Source organism: Symphalangus syndactylus, chromosome 19 (assembly GCF_028878055.3).
Source record: "Symphalangus syndactylus isolate Jambi chromosome 19, NHGRI_mSymSyn1-v2.1_pri, whole genome shotgun sequence".
NCBI classification, from domain to species: domain Eukaryota; kingdom Metazoa; phylum Chordata; class Mammalia; order Primates; family Hylobatidae; genus Symphalangus; species Symphalangus syndactylus.
The window spans coordinates 18109924-18128425 of NC_072434.2; the positions used below are offsets into that span (position 1 = coordinate 18109924).

The 18502-nt window shown below is 39.9% G+C and overlaps 2 protein-coding genes across 14 annotated transcripts in view; one reads left to right on the plus strand and one right to left on the minus strand.

The window, feature by feature from the left end:
- Positions 1 to 5832, plus strand: part of RBBP5 (RB binding protein 5, histone lysine methyltransferase complex subunit) — a 216952-nt gene extending 211120 nt beyond the window's left edge. The window contains exon 14 of the transcript XR_010114715.1: positions 5564 to 5832. The gene's annotated coding sequence lies outside the window, so the exon portion shown is untranslated. The remainder of the gene's footprint in view (positions 1 to 5563) is intronic.
- Positions 1 to 18502, minus strand: part of NFASC (neurofascin) — a 195875-nt gene that overhangs the window by 104252 nt on the left and 73121 nt on the right. The window lies entirely within an intron of this gene.

An 18502-nucleotide genomic window follows, 5' to 3' on the forward strand; every position in this document is an offset into this window, starting at 1 on the left:
TTCAAAGAATTATGTAAAAATGAAGATAAAATGAAACAAATGAACCTTTGAGTCCAGTTGCTTGGCATACTACACATAGATTAAAACAATAGTAATTTGACTGTGTATCCTTATCAGGGGTGTCCAATCTTTTGGCTTCTCTGTGCCACACTGGAAGAAGAAGAATTGTCTTGGGCCACACATAGAATACACTAACACTAAAAGGAGGTAAAATAAATTGCAAAAAAAATCCATGTTTTGAGAAAGTTTATGAATTTGTGTTGAGCTGCATTTAAAGCCATCCTGGACTGCATGTGGCCTGTGGGCTGGACAAGCTTGCCTTAGATGGATGTACCACAAAGATAAAAAGAACTACCCTATGCCCCACAAGAAATCCTAAACTGTTTTCAATAATCATATTATTGATGGTACCATAATATTATTATTGTGAGATTTTATATGTTCGTTGGGAATAAATCAAATGAGTAATACTGTTGATCTTGCTGGGAAACAAGATTTGCTGGTTGAAAGGAGATACAAAAGTAAGATTGATGAGATTGGGTCAAAATTCTGTAGTCTTGGCTGTGAACTGTGAGTATCAGTATGTCCTTCATATGTTTTAGGTTAATCACACATACATGTGTGCATGCATATTTCCTAGCTCTGTTCACTGTAAGGCCTAGAAACAATGACCATCTTAGTAGGAATGAGCACCTCTAGCAATCAGATTATGAATTCTAAATACCATTCCATGAGAAGGAATTGGGCCTCCTTGAAGAAATGACTGACTCCAAATTTGATGCAGCAAACATACAAGATAAGCCTAGAACATGCTGTCATACCAAAAAAGCAAACGGAGTGTCAAAGACTAGTAGAGTCATGTCAAAAGGACTCAGAAACCAAGAAGAATGAGATTTCCCTGGTCAAGCTGAGCATCAATAAAGACAATAACTGCAACAGGGAGAAACATAACAAATGTGTTTAAATCTATGAATTCCTAATAATATTTTAAAATAATCCTAAATAAGCCATTAGTCACATTTGAAGGACGTCAGGGAAATGCCTCACTATTTTGAAAACTGTTTAACAAAAGAAAGGGGGAAGTGGGTTGGGGCATAGCTGAAACAAGATTGGCCTTATATTGATAATTATTGACAAGGATGATGGATACATAAGTTTCATCATATTATTCTCTCCTCTTCCATAAAACATTTTCAAAGTAAAAAAATATTTTAAGTGATAGAACAGGCCAAGAAACAGGAAATAATTGGAACATTAATTCCTGAAACTCTTCTGAATGATAGACGTTATAGATATTTAATCCTAACAGTAATCCAGTATGACATGATGTAGATATTATTATTATTTTAGAGATGAGGCCTTGCTCTGACACTCAGGCTGGAGTAGAGTGGCACGATCACAGCTCACTGCAGCCTTGACCTCCGGGACTTAAGTGATCCTCCCACTTCAGCCTCCCAAGTAGCTAGGCCCATAGGTATGTATCACCACGCTTGGCTAATTTTGTTTATTTTTTGTAGAGATGAGGTCTCACTATGTTGCCCAGGTTGGACTTGAACTCCTGAACTCAAGCAATTCTCCCACCTTGGCTCCCAAAGTACTGGGATTATAGGCATGTGCCACCGTGCCCAGCCTGATATAGATATTATTATCTCCATTTTACACCTGAGGAAATAGGTGTAAAGAATCCATGTGATGCTGGACACAGTGACTCAAGACTGTAATCCCAGCACCTTGGGAGGCTGAGACAGGTGGATGGCTTGAGCCCAGGGGTTCGAGACCAGCCTGGGCAACATGGCAAAACCTTGTCTCTACAAAACAAAACAAAAAAGAATCCATGTGAGTCAAACCCACATGTTCTTATCTCAAAGGCCCACTATTCCACAGTTGCCGCTCCAATACGCTCATTGATATATCTGGGTAAAAAATCCTTCCTTACCTATATGAGAGTGTCAGGCGACTGCAATGAGATAACACAGAGGAAAGTACTTGGAAAACAAAATCTTCATACAAATATTTTACTGCCACTTAAAAATTAGAGATCAGATCTACCTATAGGATTGCTGTGGAGATCAAATGAGGGCTGTGATTTGAGGATAGATGGACAGATATATAGACAGACAGACAGATAATCCTGAAAGATGAATGAAATCGCAATTACCACCAGTGCTTTTATCATCAGTCATAGGACTTTAGGGTTAGTTAAAAGTGAAACTCAGAATCCAGGAAATAGACTGTCCCTCTGACTCAGGCATAGGAAGGTTCCAGGAAGGATACCTGATACTCCAGGGAGGACTAGAGACCAAGAAGGCACCTGATATCCTGCAGTCTGCAAGAAGGACAGCTCTGGGTCACAGCAAGGCGGAGACCACGGTCAGTTTGCTAGGCACTTGGGTGTTGTACCTAGATTCCAGAAGGTCAGATGAAGCAGCCATGCTGCAGACACCTGCTGGGTTCCTCTGAATGATGTCTGGGCTGGAAGCGAGGAGAGTAGGTGTGGAAGACACTCCCCAACAAGAAAGGCAGGATGCAGCATATCGGACTGATGACAGGGAGTGTCTGGGGTCTAACCAGCTCCAACACTTCTTTCTTTTTTCTTTTTTTTTTGAGACGGAGTCTTGCTCTGTGGCGCAGGCTGGAGTGCAGTGGCGCAATCTCGGCTCACTGCAAGCTCCGCCTCCCGGGTTCACGCCATTCTCCTGCCTCAGCCTCCCGAGTAGCTGGGACTACAGGCGCCCGCCACCACACCCGGCTAATTTTTTGTATTTTTAGTAAAGACGGGGTTTCACCGTGGTCTCGATCTCCTGACCTCGTGATCCGCCCGCCTCGGCCTCCCAAAGTGCTGGGATTACAAGCGTGAGCCACCGTGCCAGGCCCAACACTTCTTTCTTTCAGCATTTGTATCTTAACGTCTGTCTGGGGATTCTTCACAGATCATTCCTTAGCAAACGTTTATTCTCAGACTGTCCTTCCCTCTGCCACAAAGTATAAGCTGGTCCCGGGATCTCTAACACTTTCTCATCTTGGAATTCCCTAATTCCATAAGGGCATATATCTAAAGAAGCACACAATCAAAATTCTCCTGACTCGTGGTTCATGTGTCTCTACCCCTTGAATATTTAGTCTGTGCTCAGGGCACAAAGATCATTCTATCTCTGTCTCTCAGGATTCTTACTTAAACATTTAAAAAATTATTTTACTTACTTTTTGAATAGTTAATCCCTTCACATGATATGGAACTCAAATGATACAAAAGTGTATACAGTATACTTTTGAGATGAGCCTAGAGCATCATCCTCTCAACCCTGTCCCACAGCTTCCCAAGCTCCACTCATCCCCTGTCCCTCGCCAACCAGTTACTAGTTTCTTGTGTACCCTCCCAGGCAGTCTATGCAGACACATATACATATACATGTATTTTTAAAAATTCTAGCATACTATACATATTCTCCCCTACCTTGCTTTTTGCCATTAACAAATATCTTAGATATCTTTCTATATTCACTCATATAAAACTGCCTTGTTATTATTATTTTTATTTTTATTTTTTTGAGACAGAGTCTCGCTCTGTTGCCCAGGCTGGAGTGCGGTGGTGCTATCTTGGCTCACTGCAAGCTCCGCCTCCCAGGTTCACACCCATTCTCCTGCCTCAGCCTCCCGAGTAGCTGGGACTACAGGCACCCACCAACACGCCCGGCTAATTTTTTTGTATTTTTAGTAGAGATGGGGTTTCACCATGTTAGCCAGGATGGTCTCGATCTCCTGACCTCGTGATCCACCTGCCTCGGCCTCCCAAAGTGCTGGGATTACAGGCAAAGGAGCCACCACGCCCAGCCTGCCTTGTTATTTTAACAGCTCCGTGGTATTCCGCTGTATAAACATATCATAATTTATTTACTTAATCCTCTACCAATAGACATTTAGGTTGCTTGTAATCATTTCATATGGAAAATTGCTGCAATACATATCTTTGGGTAAATGTGATTCTTATATTTGCAAGACCATTTTTCAAATAAATTATTGGATAATAATTTATCCAAAGATAATGCGGCCAAGTTGCTCTCCACGAATGTAGTGACAATTTATACTACCACTAGCAATGTATGAGAGTCCCTGTTTCCCATTCCTTCTCCAATATGTTGTGTTATTAATCTTTTTGATCTCTGACAATCTGATACACAGAAATTGGTATCTCCTTTGTGGTTCTCTTACTATAAGTAAGACTGAGTATTTTCATTTTACTGTATTAGTCCATTCTCACACTGCCATAAAGAACTGCCCAAGACTGGGTAATTTCTAAAGGAAAGAGGTTTAGCTGTCTCATAGTTCAGCATGGCTGGGGAGGCCTTGAAAACTTACAATCATGGTGGAAAGGAAGCAAGCAAACACGTCCTTCTTCACATGGCGGCAGAAGAGACAAGAATGAGAGCTGAGTGAAGGGAGAAGCCCCTTATAAAACCATCAGATCTTGTGAGAACTTACCATTATGAGCATAGCATGGAGGAAACTGCCCCCATGATTCAATTACCTCCCACCAGGTCCCTCCCACCACATGTGGGGATTATGGGAACTACAATTCAAGATGAGATTTGGGTGGAGACACTGCCAAACCATATCAATTTCAATATTCCTATTATTTGCCCATTTCTCTACTGGACAGTTGGTTGATTCTTATCAGTTTGAAGGAACTTTTATTAGGAAACTCCTTCTGTATAAGAGGGGCTGCAAATCGACCACATCATTATTTTTATCCTGACTTTATTTGCAGTGTTTTTATTATGTATGAAATTTTTTTCATAGTTGATTTGATCTTTTCTATTTCACTATGTTTTGTGTCACATTTAGGCCTTCTTTTTTCAAGACTATTTTTATGTTTCCATGTTTTTCATTAACATTTCTATGGTTTAATTTCTTTTTTCTTTTCTTTTTTGGAGACAGGGTCTTGCTGTGTTGCCCAGGCTGGAGTGCAGTGGCATGATCATGACTCACTGCAGCCTTGACCTCTCAGTCTCAAGTGATCCTCCCACCTCCCACCTCAACCTCCCAAGTAGCTGGGACCACAAGCACTGGGCCCACAGGTGCATACCTGGCTAATTTTTTAATTTTTTGTAGAGACAGGGTGTCACCATGTTACCCAGGCTGGTAATCGCGCTTCAATCTTAATCCATCTAGAACTTGCTTTGAAATCATGTGAAGAAGGGATCTAACTGTATATAAGATGGTGAGGATCCTAACCTCGTTTATTTAAAAATTTACCTTTTACTCTATGGTTTGAAATGTCATCTTCAATCATACACAGTACTAAACTCTCCTATGTGTTTGGGTCTATTTCTGGACTTTATTTTCCACTCATCTGTTTGTCCCTTCATGTGCTGGTATCATACCATATTAATTACTGTAGTTTTATAATCGAGTTTATAGTCTTTAAAAAAATTTTTCTGTTTACTCTTGCTTGTCAATTTTTTCGCAGATTCCTCTAGAATCAGACTTTTTCTTTCTTAAAGAAAATCAAATGATATTTGGCCGGGCGCGGTGGCTCACGCTTGTAATCCCAGCACTTTGGGAGGCCAAGGCGGGCGGATCACGAGGTCAGGAGATCGAGACCACGGTGAAACCCCGTCTCTACTAAAAATACAAAAAATTAGCCGGGCGTGGTGGCGGGCGCCTGTAGTCCCAGCTACTCGGAGAGGCTGAGGCAGGAGAATGGCGTGAACCCGGGAGGCGGAGGTTGCAGTGAGCCGAGATCGCGCCACTGCACTCCAGCCTGGGTGACAGAGCGAGACTCCGTCTCAAAAAAAAAAAAAAAAAAAAAAAAAAAAAAAAAAAAAAATCAAATGATATTTTTATTGGAGTCATATTAAAATTATAAATTAACTTAGAATTGACATTTATGACGTTGACTCTAAGAATGTGATATGAATTTTAATTTGTCAAATTTTCTTTGGAATTCAATTTCATTTTAAAATTTTGTTGTACAAATTACGAACATTTTTGTTATGTTTATTACTATGCATTTGATTGTTCATTAAGCTATTTTAAATAATTATTGCATACTAATTTTGAATACCACCACATTGAAAGTTATTTTTCTATTTTTAAATTTAAAAAAATATTTTTGAGACGGGGTCTTGCTCTGTCATTCAGGCTGGAGTGCAGTAGCATGATCACAACTTACTGCAGCCTCAATCTCCAGGGCTCAAGTGACCCTTCCATCCCAGCCTCCTGAGTAGCTGGGATTATAGGCACGTGCCACCACACTTAGCTAATTTTTAAATTATTTTTTTTTTTTAGAGACAGGATCTCTAGACTATGTTTCATAGGCTGGTCTCAAACTCCTGGGCTCAAGTGATCCTCCTGCCTCAGCCTCTCAAAGTGTTGGGATTACAGGCATGAGCCTTTGTGCCTAGACCACAATTTTTTTTTAATTTTAATTTTAATTTTTAGAGATGGAGGCTTGCTCTGTCACTCAGGCTGGAGTGCAGTGGTGTGAACATAGCTCACTGCTGCATCGAATTCCAGGGCTCAAAAAATCCTCCTGCCTCAGCCTCCTGAGCAGCTGGGACCACAGGTGCATGCCACCACATCAACTAATTTATTATTATTTATAGTTTTAGAGATGGGGTCTTGCTATGTTGCCTAGGCTGGTCTTGAACTCTTGCCCTCAGGTAATCTGCCTGCCTCAGCCCCCTGAGTAGCTGGGATTACAGGCATGAGCCACAATGCCTGGCTTGAATGTGATTTCTAAATAATTCATAATTCAAAGAGAAAGTTTCAATTGAAATGAAAAAGTACATTGAACTGAATAAAAATGAAAATACAACATATCAAAATCCGAGGGACACAGCTAAAGCACTGCTCAGAGGGAAGTTTATAAATCTACACATTAGAAAACAGGAAACACCTCAAATAAGTCATCTAAGGTCCCACCTCAAGAAACTAGTAAAAGAAGAGCCAGCCTCCCGCCCCAAAACCTAAAAGCAAGCAGAAGGAAGGAAATAATAAAGAGCAGAAATCAATAAAATAGAGAACAAACACAATAGGGAAAAAGCAATGAAACAAAAAGCTGCTTCTTTGAAAAAATCAATTCAACTGACAGTCCTTTAGCAAAAATGAAAAACACAAAAAAATAGGAATGACTCAATTATCAGTATCAAGAATGAATGAAGGATGCCACTGTAGCCCCTGCAGACAACAAAACGGCTATAAGAAACTACCATGAAACTCTACACACATAACTTTTAAAGCTTAGGTGAAATGAAACAAGTTCTCAAAAAAACACAAACTACCACATTTCCCAGTATGTAACAGATAATCTGAATTGCTTCATAATTAAGAAAATGAAATTAATAATTTAAAAACGTTCAAAAAAGGAAACCTTCAGGCCAGATGGTTTCTCTAGAGAATTCTACCAAATTATTAAAGACGAATTAACACCAATTCAATAAAATCTCTTTTATAGAAGAGGAGAAACACTTTCTTTTTTTTTTTTTTTGAGACAGAGTCTCACTCTGTCGCCCAGGCTGGAGTGCAGTGGCACGATCTCAGCTCAGTGCAAGCTCCGCCTCCCGGGTTCACGCCATTCTCCTGCCTCAGCCTCCCAAGTAGCTGGGACTACAGGCGCCCGTCACCACGAAGAGGAGAAACACTTTCTAATTAATTTTATGAAGTTAGTGTCACCCTTATACCAAAACCAGACATAGATAGTGCAAAATTTAAAAAGAAGATGAAACAAAAGAAAAACTATAAACAAATAAATCTCTCACAGATATAGACACAAAAATCCTTAATAGACCAGGTGAGGTGGTGTCTGCCTGTAGTCACAGCTACTTAGGGGGCTGAGACACGAGGATTGCTTTAGGCCATGAGTTCAAGACCAGCCTGGGCAATATCTTGAGACCTCTATTTCTTAAATAAAAAGTTAAAATGTTAACATTCATTTAAAAAAAGTCCTTAACAAAATATAAGCAAACAAAATTCAGCAATAAATAAAAAGAATTATACACCATGACCAAATGGGGTTCATTCCAAGGATGCAAGGCTGGTTCTATATTTTAAAATCCATCAGTATAATCTACCATACTAACAGGCTAATTAAGAAAAATTACACAATCATGTCAATCAATGCAGAGAAAGCATCTGACAAAATTAGACACTCATTCATGATTTTTTTAAAACCCAGAAAAAGAGGAATTGAGAGAAATTTCTTCAGTGTGATTTTTAAAAAAACGTTTAGAAAATACACAGATAACATTATACTTGATGGGGAAAGACCAAATGCTTTCTTTCTAAGATTAACAACAAGGCAAGGATATCTGCTTTCACCACACTTATTCAACACAGTGCTGAAAGTTCTAGCCAATAGAATAACGCAAGAAAAGGAAACAAAATGCATATAGGCCAGAAAGGAAGAAATAAAACTGTCCCTATATTCAGATACTATGATGGTCTACATAGAAAATCCCAAGAACTGATTAAAAAAAAATCCCTTGGAACTAATATATGAGGCCAGGCAAAGTGGCTCACACCTGTAATCCCAGCACTTTGGGAGGCTGGAGGTAGGACGATAGCTTGAGGTCAGGTATTCAAGACCAGCCTGGATAACATAGCAAGACATTCTCTCTACAAAAAAGTTTAAAAAGATTTTAAGGTAGCTAGAACTGCAGGTGCAACTCAGCACATCCAGATGCAAGCCTGGATGTGGTGTCTTGCACCTGAAGTTCTAGCTACTCAAGAGTCTGGGGTGGAAGGATCCCTTGAGCCCAGGAGTTCAAGGCTGCAGTGAGCTAAGAAGATGCCAAAGAAGGTGCCACTGCATTCCTGCCTGGACAACAGAAAAAGCTCTTGCTTCTCAAATTAAAAAAAAATTAAACCTAATAAATGAACAAACCAAAGTTGCAGGATACAAGACAAACATGAAAATTAATCAACTATCTCTATATGCACATAATAAACATATGGAAACAGAAATTTTAATAAATTACAATCTATAAAAATAGGCATAGAATGAACAAAACATGCATAGGACATGTATGCTAAAACTACACAAAACTGATTAAAGAAATCAAATATCTACATAAATGGAGAGGCCTACTTTGTTCATAAACTGGAATACTCCACACAGTAAAGATGCAAATTATCTCCAAATTTATATACTGGTTTAATGCAATCCTTATTAAAATCCAACAAAATTTTTAACAGCTAGACCAATTATTTTAAAATTTATATGGAAATAAAAAGGAACAAGAATAGCTGAAACAAATTTGACAAAGAAGAAAAACATAGCAGGATCTGTCTACCCAATTTAAAGACTCATTATATAACTACAGTAACCAAACCTACATGGTATTGGTGAAGGAAGAGACACATAGATCAATGGAACATAATTTTTAAAAAAACCCAAAATAGAACCACACATATACTTAACTGATTTTTGATAAAGATGCAAAAGCAATTCAATGGAGAAAAGATAGTCTTTTCGACAAATCATGCTGAAATAATTGGATATCCTTAGGCAAAAAGAAAGAAAGAAAAAAGGAATCTTAACCTAAGTCCTTATGCAAAGACAAACTCAAATTGGATGGCCAACTTAAACATAAAATGTCAAACTATAAAACTTGTACAATAAAAATAGGAGAAAAATTGTTGCAATCTGGAGCTAGGCAAACAATTCTTAGATTTGACACCAAAAGTATAATTCATAGAAGGAAAAATTTATGGATAAACTGAACTTCACTAAAATTAAGCTTTTATCTGTGAAAGAAGATGACGAGTGGGAGAAACCACACATATGACAAAGAACGAGTTCTAGAATATGTGAAGAACTTTCAAAATTCAGCAGTAGGGGCACAAATAATCCAACTAGAACATGGGCACAAGACATAAAAAGACATTTCATCAAAGTAGAAATACAGACAACAAATATGCACATGAAAAGGCGTTCAACATCATCAGCCACTCGGGGAATGCAAATTAAAACCATAATAAGAAAAAAAATAGTGAGACATCACTGTACACCTATTGGAACGACTAAATTAAAAAAAAAAAATTGTGGGCTGGGCACGATGGCTTAGGCCTGTAATCCCAGCACTTTGGGAGGCCAAGACGGGCGGATCACGAGGTCAGGAGATCGAGACCATCCTGGCTAACACGGTGAAACCCCGTCTCTACTAAAAATACAAAAAATCAGCCAGCCTGGTGGCGGGCGCCTGTAGTCCCAGCAACTCGGGAGGCTGAGGCAGGAGAATGGCGTGAACCCAGGAGGCGGAGCTTGCAGTGAACCGAGATTGCGCCACTGCACTCCAGCCTGGGCAACAAAGCGACACTCTGTCTCAAAAAAAAAAAAAAAAAATTGTGACAACACCAAAGGCTGGTGCAGACGTGGAGAAATGAGATCACTCATATGTCACTGGTAGAAATGTAAAATGGTACAGCACCTAGAATACGGTTTGGCAGTTTCTTAAATAACTAAACATGTAACTATCATATGACCCAGCAAGTATACCTCTGGGCATTTATCCCAGAAAAATGAAGACTTATGTTCACACAAAAACCTGTACATAAATGTTTATAACAGCTTTATTCATAATAGGCAAAAACTAGAAACAATCCAGGTGTCTTTCAATGAGTGAATGGTTAAACAAACTGTGGTAGATCCACGCCATGGAACACTACTCAGCAATAAGAAGGAATGGACTATTGATACTATTGATATATGCAGTAACTTAGATGAATCTCCAGAGAATTATGCTGAATGAAAAAAGCCAATCCCCAAAAGTTACATACTTTGTGACTTTTTATAGTGGAAATGATATATATGATGTAAATGATCTATCTATATAGGAACGCCTTTTCATGTGCATATTTGTTGTCTGTATTTCTACTTTGATGAAATGTCTTTTTATGTCTTGTGCCCATGTTCTAGTTGGATTATTTGTGCCCCTACTGCTGAATTTTGAAAGTTCTTCACATATTCTAGAACTCGTTCTTTGTCATATGTGTGGTTTCTCCCACTCGTCATCTTCTTTCACAGATAAAAGCTTAATTTTAGTGAAGTTCAGTTTATCCATAAATTTTTCCTTCTATGAATTATACTTTTGGTGTCAAATCTAAGAATTGTTTGCCTAGCTCCAGATTGCTATTATGGAGAAGGGATTAATGGGTGCCAGGGGTTAAGGAAGGGGGAGGTGGTGGTAGGAAATGGGCACACACATAAAAGGGATCCAACATGAGGGATCCTTCTGGTGATCCTGATGGTATAATGTCAATATCCTGGTTGTGATATTGTACTATAGTTTTGCAAAATGTTACTATTGGGGGAACCTGGGCAAAGTATAGTGTTATCTGCTACAACTGCATGTGAATCTATAATACTCTCAAAAAAAAAGTTTGATTAAAAATAGTTTTTCAGTTGATTCTTTTTGTATCCTATGTAAATAATTATATAATCTATAAATACTCATAATATATCTTCCTTTCCGATTTTTATACATTATATTTTTCTCTTGGAAGAACCAATTTAATGTTAGTTAAAGCAAAAACAAATTAGGAAAAAAAATCTACTACCACATAAAGTAATAAAAGCTGGAGGAAAATATTGTAAAAATATATTCTCAGGCCAGGCATGGTAGCTCATGCCTGTAATTCCAGCACTTTGGGAGGCCAAGGTGGGAGATTGCCTGAACCTAGGAGCTTGAGACTAGCCTGGACAACATGGTGAAACCCTGCCTCTACAAAAAATACAAAAATTAGCCAGGCATAGTGGTGCGTGCCTGTAGTCCCAGCTGCTTGGGAGGCTGAGGCATGAGAATTGCTTGAGCCCAGGTAGTCGAGGCTGCAGTGAGCCATGGTTGTACCACTGTATTCTGGCTCTAGTGACAGAGCAAGACCCTGTCTCAAAAACAAACAAACAATAAAACTAAAACCCATACACACACACACACACACACACACATTTATTCTCATTATGTGTTAGTATGTATTATAGATTCTAAAAACTAAAACACTTTCCCAGGTATATTTAAAAGCTATTTCTCCTCAGAATAAATTGCCCAAATGCTAAGGCATCATGAGCCCAATAATGACATTTCCAAGAAAGGAGATGTGTTAACCTTCCTTGATAACTTCTTTTGCTAAGTGAATCTCACATTCAGCTAAAACAGGGTACTTATTTTAGTATAACTGGACCTGCATTCTGAAGCCATTAGCAAGAGGAGAAGGTTTTTGAAATGCATGGGAATTGAGCGATTCTCTCTGGAAAGTTCAAAACAGATGTAAATACTCTCATCAATTAGACCAGTCCAAACAGGACAGCAAGCAATGCAGAGAGCCAATATCTTCGCAAGGTGCCAGAGTGATTGTTGGTGACACTGGGAAACACAGGGTCAAGCATGCATCTGAAGGTATGTATGCCTGCCTCACAGTGATGGGGCAGGGAGGGCTAGTCCAGACTAGGGGAGTCTAAGACAGCTGTTTGAGAGACATTACTAAGAGAATGAAAACACAAGTCCCAGATTGAAAGAAAATATTTGATAATCTGATAAAGGGCTTCCATAATATATTTAAAAGTTCTCAGTGGAATAGTAAGAAAACAAACAACCTAATAAAAAATGAGCAAAAGATCATTTTGCTAAACAGACACTTCATTGAAGATGATATACGTATGGCAAACAAACACAAAATGATGCTCAACAGAGAAATGCGAATTAAAACTACATTGAGATACCATTATACACGTTAGAATGGCTAAACAACAAACAAACAAACTTCTCATAATCCCACGTCCTAGTGAGGATGTACAGCCACTGGAACTCACATACATTGCTGGTGAGAATAAAAAATGGTACATTCCACTTTGGAAAGCAGTTTGGCAGTTTCTTCAAAAGTTACACATACAGTTGCCATATGACCTGGGATTCTTACTTCTGGTATATACTCCAGAGAAATGACAATGCCAGCACTTTGGGATGCCAAGGCAGGCGGATCACAAGGTCAGGAGATCAAGACCATCCTGGCTAACACAGTGAAACCCTGTCTCTACTAAAAATACAAAAAATTAGCCGGGCATAGTGGTGGGCGCCTGTAGTCCCAGCCACTCGGGGAGGCTGAGGCGGGAGAATGGCATGAGCCCGGGAGGTGGAGCTTGCAGTGAGCCGAGATCGCGCCACTGCACTCCAGCCTGGGTGACAGAGCGAGATTCCGTCTCAAAAAAAAAAAAAAAAAAAAAAAAAAAAATGCATATATGTCCACACAAAAACCTACATAAGAATATTTATAGCAATTTATTTATAATTGTCAAAAGCTGGAAACAAGCCATATGTCTGTCAACAGATAAGTAAATAAACCATGGTATGCAATACAATGGAATACTATAGAGCAATATAAAGCAATGTTCTACTGATACATGCAGCCAGTTAGAGGCATCTCAAATACATGAAGTAAAAGAAGCCAGTCTCAAAAGGTGACATACTGTAGGATCTCATTATATGACATTCTAGAAAATGCAAACCCTAGGGACAGAATAAAGATGAGTGGTTATCCAGAGTTGGGATTAAGCGGAGAGAATTAACCCAAAAAAGGGTACAAGAGAACTTTCTGGGATGATGGAAATGTTCTGTATCTTGCTTATGGTAGTGGTTACATAACTCTATGTGTTTGGCAAAATTCATAGGACTATACACCTAGCAAGGGTGAATTTTGTTATGTGTAACTTATAACTCAGTAAACCTCATTTGGAAGAAAAAAGCCTTAAGATATATGAGAAGTTAAAACCTAGAAGACAATGAAGATACACACACTTCACGATGGGTGACTATAAAATATTTTTAAATATTTTATAAAGAACATTCACAGATTAATAAGAGGATAAACAATCCAACAGACATCTAGGCAGGAGCCAAAGAGGAATACATATGGCTAATAAACACATTGGTGGTCTGGGAAATGCAAATGAAGACCATTATTAGAAACCAATTTACACTCATTCAATTGGAAAACATCACTAAGTCTAATGATACCAAGTGTTGGCAAAGGATTTCTTATCTGTTGCTTATATATTTCTCATATATTGCAACCACTTTGGGAAAAGTTTTGTATCACCTCTAATGTTGAACATTCACAAACTGATTCAGCAAATCTACTCCTAGATATATACCCATGAGACACTCTTGCACAGGTACAAAAATGTTCCTCGCAGTCCTATTCACCACAGCAGAAACCTAGGAAAAACCTAAAAGTTCAACAGAGAAAAGGATAATGAAACTGTGGTAGAGTCAAACAATGAAATATTACATAGAAGTCAAAATGTGAATTAGAATGCTATGCGATAAGATAACGTAAGCAAAGAGGAAAAAGAAAACAGGATTCAAGATAATAATTACTACAACTCAACAACAAAAATCAGCGAAGGACTTGGATACTTCTCCAAAGGAGATACACAAATGGCTAACATACATATAAAAAGATGTTCAAAGTCACTAGTCTTTAGGGAAATGCAAATCAAAACCACAACGAGATACCTTCTCATATCTATTAGAATGGCTACTATTAAAAAACCCCTGAAAATAACAAAAGCTGGAAAGGATGTGAAGTTGGAGCCTTGTGCACTGCTGGTGGGAATGTAAAATGGTGCAGCTTCTAAGAAAACAGCAGGTCAGTTTCTCAAACAACTAAAAATAAGCTAGGTGTGCTAGTGCATACCTGCAGTCCCTGCTACTCAGGAGGCTGAGGCAGGAGGATGACTCGAGCCCAGGAGTTCCAGGCTATGATGCACTATGACTGCACCACTGCACTCCAGCCTGGACAACATAGCAGGACCTCATCTCAAAAAAATAATAATTAATTAAAAATAAAATCAAAAGATAACAATGGCCTTCTGGTAGTGGAGGAGGCAATGAGGATAGATTGGTGGTACTGGTGGTGGCGAGGGAATCATAAGATTAGAGATTTGCTAATTATCAAGGTCCTAGCTTTTGTTGGGGGTGGTAGGTTTGTAGATACTTATTATATTATTATAAATAAATAAGCAAACAGATGGGTGGATGAATAGGAAGAAAAGGAAGGAAGGAGCAGAAATAAAAGAGAAAGAAAAAGAGCGGGACCTGCATGGACCAATGATGAGAGTGAGTCATGAACCAACAATTATGATTAACCCAATGCTGTGCACCTGAGCTCTAAAAATAAAAGAAAAGCTGCTCCAGTAAGTCAAAGGAAACCTAGATTATCTAAACTAAAAGGGATCTCAGAAATCTCTAATTGGATTCCATCATTCAATGTCATGTGAAAAGTGGTGCAGAGATAGATAAGAAATGTGAACGAAGCTCAGAGAGGAATGATCTCTTTAAGGTCACAGAGATACCTACATTCTAATCCCTTCACAGCCATGCTTGTCAAAAAAGGCCACGACAGGGAGGGAAAGTTAAGAACAGACATCCATTTCTAGAGTAACTATCCCTTTTAATCCTTCCAACATTCCAACAAGGGAAACACTATTATCCTGTCTTTACACATTAGAAATTTGAAGCCTAGGCCAGGTGTAGTGGCTCATGCCTGTATTCCCATCACTTTAGGAGACAGAGACGGGTGGATCACTTGAGCCTGGGAGTTTGAGACCAGCCTGGGCAACATGGCAAAACCCCGTTTCTACTAAAAATACAAAAATTAGACAGGCTTGGTCGCATGTGCCTGTAATCTCAGCTACCCAGGAGGCTGAGGCAGGAGGATCACCTGAGGCTGGGAGGCGGAGGCTGTAGTGAGCCAAAATTGCACCACTGTACTCCAGCTTGGGAAACAGAGGGAGAGCCTATCTCAAAACAAACAAACAAACAAACAAACACACACACATGAAAAACTAGAAGAAGAAGAAATCTGAAGCCTAGCGATGTTAAATAACTTGTCCAAGGTTTCTTAGCTAGTGAGTGGCAAAGCCAAAATCAAACCCAGTTTGGTGTTCCCAAGTCTACACTCCTTTTATGCCACGCTGAAACCTAGTTCACGGCAATATAGCAAAATTTCAACAAATACTTGGTGAACAACCCTGTGAAAGATACAAAGATGAGCAAACGACACAGGGATTTCTTTAAAAAGTTCCCTTTGTGATTATCTCAGAAAACTGCTATAATTCTCAAAAGAAAAATTGGTATAAAAACCATACTGGCTATATTTAGTTTACATGTTCAATATGTCTTTGTTTTAAAATATGCCATGAGTCAGAGACAAATTTGTACCGGTCAACATGACCTGGCCAGAGACATGTTCTGATTTATGAAACGTCTCTCTTCAAGGAAGCTGGAGCAGGTAAGTCACAGCAACTGGACCCCCAGTCCTGCAAGTAGGACCTGGGAAGAAAAGAGCCAATGAGAGCCAAGCTCCTGCCTCAGATGGAATAGTCTTGGGAAAGATCACAAGCTGATGGACAGGAGGGGCTGAGGCGGACACCCCACAAAGGCCCAGCTATAATCAGGGATATGGGAGACACCTGGCCTCTGTAGGCAGTGCTTTGTTTCCCTACTGGACCTCAATGATTTCCTCCACAGACCAAGCTAACAAGTGAAAACGAGGATGCAAGGCAGGGAGGTGATCATTCAAAAGAGGCATGACTGTCACTCCTGGCCCAGCCACAAACACACTGGGAGGGATCATTCAATCCAAGATGACCACCCTCCACTTTGGAAAGAAGGGTAGAAAAATGAGAGACAAGGCAATTAGAGCCACTTCTACCCACCACCCTCCTTTTGTCTTGCTCATGCAACCAAATACATCATTTGTTTGTGTTTTTTTTTTTGAGACGGAGTCTCGCTCTGTCACCCAGGCACCCAGGCTGGAGTGCAGTGGCGCAATCTCGGCTCACTGCAAGCTCCGCCTCCCGAGGTCACACGCCATTCTCCTGCCTCAGCCTCTCCGAGCAGCTGGGACTACAGGCGCCCGCCACCATGCCCGGCTAATTTTTTTGTATTTTTAGTAGAGACGGGGTTTCACCGTGGTCTCGATCTCCTGACCTCGTGATCCACCCGCCTCGGCCTCCCAAAGTGCTGGGATTACAAGCGTGAGCCACCGCGCGCGGCCCAAATACATCATTTGTAAGTTCTGAGGACAGAGTATTAAATTTGGTCAAAACTTGTGGGGGTCGGGGGGGAACTTGGGAATCAGCTAATCAAATTAGCCCGAAGTCGCTGAAGCAAAGACATAATTCTGGACCTCAGAGACATCATCAATATGATGGGAGAATGGTATTCTCAATGCTCATATTTTGTTGGCTAAACTCAGAACTCTGGTCAAATCTAACCGTCCACCTACTCTGTGCCTGCATGTGCCACTGGACAAGGCTGGGGAAATACATTCACACATACATCCCTGCCATCTGGCCTCACTTTTAATTTATGCTCTTGAATCTCAAGTGTGCCCTTCATGGCATTTGACAGTCACATGCCTCTCCCCCTCACTGGCAGTCCCAGATGGCAATTCCAACTTTCCCTTTTCCTCTTAAGCACCCAGCATCTCCTTCCCTCTTCTTTTTTCCTTTGTTTTAATTTGTATTATGGAAGTAGAAAAAGCATAACGACTCTTGCACATTGGCCAACTTCAACAATTATTGACCCAAAGGCAATCACACTTCGTCTACACCCCACCTGTCCTTCTCCCCACCCCTCCACTGGATTATTCTGAAGTAAATCCATGTCATTGTCTAATTTCATCTACTGATACTTCAGCATCTATGTCTAAAAGACAATGACTGTTACAAGATGTAACCTTGATAACATTATTTCACCTCCAATATTAATCATTTTAATAGGATCAAATATCCACTGATAGTGCAAATTTCCAATTGTCTCATAAATGTCTTTTTATTTTTACTGTTTGTTTGAGTCAGAATCCAAATAAGGCCAACGTATTAGTTGATATATGTATTAGGCCTCTTTTATTCTATTATATAAGTTCTGCCTCTCTCTTTTTTTCTTTACACCCTTTTTTGTTTTGAGACATGGTCTCACTCTGACAGTGGTGCAATCACAGCTCACTGCAGTCTTGACCTCCTTGGCTCAAGCAATCCTCCCACCTCAGCCTCCTGAATAGCTGTGACTACAGGTGTGCATCACCATGCCCAACTGATTTTTAAAACTTGTTGTAGAGACAGGGTCTCATTATGTTACCCAGGCTGGTCTCAAATTCCTGGGCTCAGTCAATCCTCCTGCCTCGGCCTTCTAAAGTGTTGGGATTACACACTTTTTTTTTTTTTTTTTAAAGAAACTGGGGTTCTCCGTTCATTTACTCTTGGGCAAGTGCCTTGTTTATTCTTTGCTTGAGAAAACAGAAGCCACCAAAACAGAACCTCCACAGGTGCTGCCCCCTCACGCATCCGTCTGCCTGCCTTTGCCCCTCCATGCCACCTTCTCTCCATTACCGCGGGTGAGCTGTCTGCTCCAGGGACAGTGCTCCAGGGCAATGCTCCAGCAATCCTTCTCTACCTCTTGTCTCCTCAACTTTTCCTTGTTCACTGGCTCTTTCCTAGAAG